This window comes from Nuphar pumila, chromosome 10 (genome assembly GCF_984573655.1).
Source record: "Nuphar pumila chromosome 10, dmNupPumi1.hap1.1, whole genome shotgun sequence".
NCBI lineage: Eukaryota > Viridiplantae > Streptophyta > Magnoliopsida > Nymphaeales > Nymphaeaceae > Nuphar > Nuphar pumila.
In genome coordinates, this window is record NC_143258.1 from 100261648 (window position 1) to 100269993 (window position 8346).

Here is an 8346-nt window from a genome sequence, read left to right on the forward strand (position 1 = left end):
CCCTCTAGATGTGATCTACATGTTTGGGAGACGGGTGTTTGAATCATGTTATTCTAATGTGTCCCTAAGATTTTTTAGGAATTTAAAAATCAATAGCCTACAATGTACCGATTTTTTCAACTCTTATGAAATCATATTTATACGTCAAAAAATATGATCCAAGAGTTTATTCCGACCATTTTGACCATCTTGAACACATCCGTGAAGTTAAATTTCGTAAACAGATCCTTTCCATCTAGAGAGTTTTTGACCCAGGAGGGTAGCAAGTTCTTTCTATATATGTATATATAGAGAGAGAGTGAGATGCAAATATGCCAAATAATTTTTTCAGACCTTTTCATGTTATTTTTAAATTTTGGCCATATAAATGTAATCTATGTACTTAATTTTATATGTATCAGCTCTTGGAGTATTTGATTCTGACATATGAGTGGTTTTTTAAGATTCAAAAAAATCAATGGTCTAAAATCTTTGTAAATTTTTTAGGTTTTAAATATCATTTTTTTAATAAAAACATATAATCAGGGTATCAATTTCTAATAAATTGACCATGTCGAACACATCTATGTGGTAGGAATCATGAAAAAAATATAAAAAAAAATCATTTTGCATGTTTGCATCACTATATATAGAGAGAGAAATGTGTAGCTTCCTGACCATTTATCTTTCAGACCGTCAGATTCTTGATTTTTAGTTAATCAAGTTTAATATAAACCATTCATTTTTTTTAGCTTAAAATACATCTGAACATGAAAAATGTTTAAGCTAACACATTTTCTACTAAATAAAGCATAAAGATCACGTTTATGAGTTTAGATTAAACAAAAAATGCATGCAAATATGTTTTTTAAAAGGGTGTAGAATGCTCATGGAGATAAATGGTATGAAAGTTAGACATTACTCTCTCTCTCTCTCTCTCTCTATATATATATATATATATGCCCAATAGTAGACAACATATCTTTTCATATTTATTTTGCTTTTTTAAATATCTAAATCAATGGATGTGATCTACATGACTTTTTAATGGAATACATGCCTTGGATTATCCAATTTTGATATTGGAGCAGGCTTTTAAGGGTGAAAAAAATCAGTGGCTCGATACACCAAAATTTCATGATAAAACAAACAATTTTTTTACATTGACTTATCATCTACACTCTATGCTTGCTATCCAAGGTTGAACTAGTTATATTAAACTAATTGCATGGTACTAATGAAGATATCATCTATTGAGCAGAAAATCACATGTGCAAGTTGTATGGAGTGACTGAATAGATGTATTCAACATAGTTTGTTTGCCAAAAGATCCTACCTTGGATCATGTTTTTCAAACATAAAAAACATAAAATTTTAAGCTGCCGAACTTATATAGATTATAGAACATTGATTTTTAAAGTTCTTAAAAACCTAGAAACATAGCATAATCACATAATTCAAACCCATTTAATATCAGACGAACCATGTGGTTCACATTTGTAGTATTTAATCTAAAAAAAAGGTTATGTTTGCTTAATAATTTCATGTCTTCATTAGTACCAAGTGTTTACCATACAATGTTTGTGCGCGTGCGCGCACATGCATGTGAACTACTATGATGGGTTACACCTTAGCATTGTTTGCAGTCATTTGGTACTAATGAAGATATATAATTATTGAGCTAAAAATTGTTGTTGCAAGTTATATAAACTCAATTTGACTACGTAAATGTATTCATCATGGTTGGTTTGTTAAAGACCAGACTTTGGATCATGTTTTTTCAATATAAAATATGGTTTTATGAGTCTTAAAACTTTGGTACATTTTGAGCCATTCATTTTTTATGCCCTTAAAATAACTAGTTACATATTATAATCACTAGATAAAACTTGTTTCCCACTAAACAAACATTGTAGATCATATCCTTTGAGACCAATCTATAAACAAATCTAACAAATATGAAAAGGTAATTTCTACTTAAATAGTTTTGTACATTCATTAGTACCAAATATTTGCCTTTGTTTGCACCTTTATTTAGACCTTTCCACGAGATTGTCAAATGTGAAGCTCTAGCCACTAGGCCAACCACTAACTACAACGATAAAGAGCTATTTTGGCTTGGATATGATAGTATGTTCACCCATTCGAATTCAAGTTTATATATACTACATGCAATACAACAACAACAACAACTACGCCTTCATCCCAAACAATTGGGGTTGGCGATATGAACCAACAAAGAAAATCATTCTGGGTCTTCCACACGAATCCTTCTCCTCCAATCATTTCTATCCAATGTCATGTCCTCGGTGAGGTTCAAAGCATTCATATCCTTTCCTATCATCTCCATCCAAGTCTTCCTAGGCCTACCCCGACCTCTTTTAACTAATATACTTTCCCATTTATCTATCCTTCTAACTGGAGCATCATTAGGCCTTCGCCGAATATGTTCAAACCACTGTAAACGATTCTCTCTCATCTTATTTTCAATGGGTGCAATGCCTACCTTCTTACATATCTCCTCGTTCTGAATCTTATCTTTTATTGTACCTCCACACATCCATCTAAGTATACGCATCTCAGCTACATTCATTTTTTGAATATGATGTCTCTTGGCAGCCCAACATTCCGTACCATATAGTAAAACGGGCCTAATAGTCATCCTATAAAACTTTTCCTTTAACCGCAATGGCATTCTACGACCGCACAATACTCCAGTTGCACTTTTCCATTTCATTCACCCAACCTTTATCCTATGATTTACATCTCCATCAATTTCTCCACACTTTTGAATGATAGATCTCAAATATTTGAAACAATCATCCACCGATATTTCTTGCTCACCAAGCTTCACTACACTCCCATCACTACTTTGTTGCTTACTAAACCGACATTCCATATATTTTGTCTTACTCTTACTCAACTTAAAACATCTTGCTTCCAATGTTTGTCTCCATAATTCTAACTTAGCATTAACCCCAACTCTAGACTCATCAATCAAAACGAAATCATCAGCAAACAATATACACCACGACATATTTTCTTGAATTGATCTCGTAAGCTCATTCATCACTATAGCAAATAGGAAAGGGCTTAAAGCAGATCCTTGATGTAACCCAACCGTTATAGGAAAATTGGTTGTCACCCCTCCACAAGTGCGAACATTGGTTACTACTCCTTCATACATATTCTTAATTATACTAATGTACTTAAGAGAAACACCTTTCTTCATCATTGTTCACCAGAAAACGTCCCTAGGTACTCTATCGTATGCCTTCTCCAAATCAATAAAAAACATATGCAAATCTTTGTTCCTCTCTCTATTTCTCTCAATAAATTGTCTAAGAAGATGTATAACTTTCACAGTTGATCTTTCAGACATAAAACTAAATTGATTCTCTGATATCATGACAACTTTTCTCAACCCATACTCAATCACCCTCTCCCAAAGTTTTATAGTATGACTCATGAGTTTTATACCACGATAGTTTGTGTAATCTTGTATATCACCCTTATTCTTACATAGAGGCACCAAAGTACTCTTTCTTGACTCATTAGGCATCTTATTTGTCCACCAAATCTTGTTAAAAAGATTTGTCAACCATTCTAAACCTTTCTCTCCCAAGCATTTTCAAGCCTCGATAGGTATACCATCTGGGCCAACTGCTCTTCTTGATTTCATTTTCTTCAAAGCCTCTATAATTTCTTTCATTTGAATCTTGCGCATGAAGTCACGATTCATCTCATGAAAAGGAATGGATAAGTCTCCAAGATTCTGAGCATGACTTTCATTAAATAGCTTATCAAAATAATCTTTGTATCTCTCCTTAATCTCCTCATCTTTGACTAAAACCCTTTGTGTTTCATTTTTTATACATCTAACCATACCCAGATCTCTCGATTTCCTATCTCTCATCTTTGCAAGCCTATAAATATCCTTCTCGCCTTCTTTGGTATCCAACTTGTCATAAACCTCCTTATATATCTTATCTCTTGCGTTTTAAACTACTTTTTTAGCTTTCTTTTTTGCTATCATATACTTCTCCAAATTCTCATTATCACGACTCTTACTTAGATTTATACTCTCTTTTAACCTTAATAGCTAATTTGACATCCTCGTTCACCATGATGTATCCTTACCTAGCAGTGCACCGCCTTTAGACTCACCCAATACCTTCTTAGCCACTTTTCTCATGCCACCCGCTATCTTATTCCACATTGATTATGAATCCTCCTCGAGACACCAATCAACTTCCTTAACTACCTGCTCTACAAACATTCTTTGTTTAGCTCATCGAGACACCAAACATTCTTTGTATATCACCCTTATTCTTATATATTACATGCAATAAGCTAAAATATTATAGTCAACTTTATTATTTAAAAGTTTTTGTTAAGAAGTCCTCAGAAAAAAATTTCTTTTATCAAGAACTTCTCTATAAAATCTCAACACACATGGATTTTTATGAATATAAAAAATATATAAAATACAAATAAATTACAAAATAACTTTAAAACATAAATATTAAATATTGTAGCAAATCATTATATTTGACATGTCAAATTTGTGGTATCATATCGTGTTTCAAGTATTCAAAGCACCACAATAAACACGTGATATGTGGTGGCCCACTTCTTTTGCTAAATCCCTTTGAAACACTTGTCAATATTTGTCTCTGGTTCAAATGAAACATCTTACATTGGTGTTCAATAACTTTGGTGTATCATGTATAAAGTCTTGGTACCAAATAATGATATTAAACTAATCATACATAGAAATATAAAATGTTTAAGAAACTCAGCTTAATCACATTGTAAACGAGTATCAAACTTGCTTTCATTAACATATGTACAAATAAATGGCATTGTCATAAAAAACCTGCCTTTTATTGAGAGTTTTGAATATTATGACTTATAAATCAATTTTAAGGCAACAACAATTGATTAAACATATGCATTTTTAGCTATTTTAGTTCATACATATATTTATGAAAATATATATCACTATCAATTAAAGCTCATACCAATTTTATTAAAAACATTATTGATGTTTTTTATAATGAGAATTTTTCATTTAGGAACAAATTGTGTACCGCTAATATAAAAAAAGAGCCTCATGTTTTTTAAATCAAGTCAAAATGACAATAATACTCTCAAGCAACTAAACTACCTCCCCTTCTCATTTTTTAGAGAGTAAATAAGCATTTTTCAACTTAAAAGAGCAATGTATAAAACACAAAAAGTTGCAATCCTCAAGATGTTGCAAGTTAACATAATCTTTTTGTTTGACAGTTTTAAGGCAACGTGTAACACATAACAGAAAATTCAAATGGTTGGCCTATAAATGAAAACTATCCTATTATAATTTGATACCTTTTTTTTGCAAAACTATCAAATGTTTCAATGAGAAAGCATTTAAACCCTCCACCACTAAAGCTAGTAAATGAGTTGAATGAACTCAACATGACATGTTTGAGCTCAACTCTTTTACTAGGTCAATTTTCAAAATACAATTGCATGTGATTTTGCTTAATAAAAATGTATAGCCAAGTTTATTATTATTTATTTATTGAAAAACAATTTGGATCAAAATGATTTATTGAAAAACTTAAATATTTTATAATTAAATCATGGTGCAATTGGGGCATTGATTTTTTATGTCTCAAAAAACATTTAAGGGATGTGAAAAGTACATAATCTTGTACATATTTTTATACTTAGTTATCCCTGATAAACATATTACATGTCTACAGATTCATGTCAAACAAAAACAACTTGCAACTATATCTTTTTAACTGGACCTAACAATAATAGGGTTGTGCAGAATGCACTTATTTGTAAATAATGTCAAAGGCTTATCTAGTTGTTGACTAGTTCAACAAGTTTTTTTATTAACAAATTTTGAATTACCACGTAGGTTTATTAATTAGTGTTTATTAACAATTAATATATTCATGAGTTTATGCATTAGAAAATATTTTATATTATCATAGTAAAGCTAGTAAATCTTTATTATATATTTTATCAAAACTTAGTTGCCCACTGCAGTAAAAATATATGAAACAATAATGATATTTAAAAATTACGAGCATAAGATTTATAACAGTCGGGCAAAGGAGGAACAAATATGTTATTTTATATGAAAACAAATTACAAAAAACAAATGGAATAGGTTATCAAATATGCAAGAATAACTTGAAAATCATGCAATTGTTTCACAGATTAACTAATTCATGCCAATGTTTTAAAAAATAATTGATTCATGATATTGTCTAAAAAAACAACTGATTCAACCGTTAAAGGGAGCAAAACATGTGCTTATCAGAATATCTCATTGCCAATGATGCACCAAATGCTAAAAAAGTCATTGATGATGTGCCATCATGCTACGAAGATAAAGCAATAACGTCAAAGATTTACTAAAAAATATTATCGAGGAAAACAAGTTAGGGACCACAAAAACCTTAATTTTAAGCAAAAATAGCCTCAAATATGAAACAAACCTTTTGAACATGTGAAACATTACATTTAACGCACACATGAAGATTCACAAATGTCAGGAGGACGTTCGCAAATGTGTGAAGATATTCACAACTTAATTAAATACTCTCATCGAACATTCACAAATACAATATGACTTTTTCAAATCATTTTTGCAAATGTTTTCAAAATGTGGAAACCTCCTTTAATTAAATACTCTCGACGTACATCCACAGATATAGCATGACCTTTACAAATTATTTTTTTACAAATATTCTCAAAATTTGTGAACCTCCTTTAACTAAATACTCTTGAGGTATGCCAACAAATATAATACGATATTCACAAATCATTTTTGTAAATGTACTCAAAATGTATAAACCTTTTTTAATTAAATACTTTTAACATATATCCACAAATATAGTATGACCTTCACAAATCATTTTTGCGAACATCATGATATATTTGCAGAAGGGTAAAAATATCCTAAAAAAGTCAGAAATCATTCATTTTGGATATAAGGAGGATTTTGGCAAATTGTGAACCATTTTGAAGAACATGCCATTTTATAAGAATAGTACGGTCATTTTTTGAAAAAAAAATCTATGTTATTCATGCATAAAATATATATTTTGTATTTAAACTTTATAGTTCATATTTTACATGTATATTTTCATGCATCATTTTTTCTATGGCATCGTTTGAATGACACATGCGGTTTTGTGCCAAAAAAACAAGTTTTGTTAAAACTTGGTTAATTGAAAACCTCCTCTAGGTTTGCAACATGATTTTTTCGCCCTCCCTAAACTCTCTATCTCCCACCTTCCTACACAACTTTATAAATCTGACCACTTTATGGCTGAAAAACATTTTTTTTGTTTCCAGTTATGGTAGTGGCTGGCCAGCCATTTTTCAGCCAGCCATCGACCAAGAAATGGCCAACCAGCCATTCTTTATTTTTATTTTTATTTTTTAACTTGGCCGACCATTTTTCGTCTGGTGGCTGGTCAGCTATAACTCCTTTTTTTTTTCAAAGTTAATGGCTAGCCGGCAATTTTTCGACAAGCCACCGATCGGGAAATGGCCTGGCCGGTGTCACTTGGAAGGACAACACTGATCAGGCCATTTCCTGGTTGAGCGGAAAATGGTAGGCCTAAATTTTTTCAAATTTTTGTTGTTTTTTATGACTAGAAACCTAAAAATCAAGCTTTGGTCAGTCAAACAACCCAACATGGGTTGGCTTTTGGCAAACAAGGTTTTGCCTTCCTGACATCCAAACAACTTCTCTCTCTCTCTCTCTCTCTCTCTCTCTCTCTCTCTCTCTATATATATATATATATATATATATATATATATATATATATATATATATATATATATATATAATCACACGTGAGCAGAACAACTTAGTTTTGCTCGACTCATTTAAGCTAAACGAGGTGATAATTAGAGATAATGAATCGGCGATACAATTGGGCATGCTCTTAAGATAAAACGAAGAAGAGGAGATAGCAGGGCTTGGGCTGGCAAACTAGGCAACTGGGATCAGGGCTAGTAAATGAGCTGAATGATCCGAACATGGCATGTTCGGGCTCGGCTTGTTTACTAGTGAAGCATGTCCGTAACTCGGCTCATGTTCGTGTTTAGCCAAGCCAAGCTCAAGCTTAGCTCATCCTCGAATGAGACAGAATACGAGTTGGCCCGTGTAAAAAAATTCTATGTTATTTATGCATGGAATATATATATTTTTATATATTATACTTGAAATATGTATTACACTTAATAATTAAATATCTATGTATATATTTTGTATGCATCGATCATTATCTTTGTATATATATATATATATTGCATTTTTATTTGTATATATTACAGTTAAAATATATA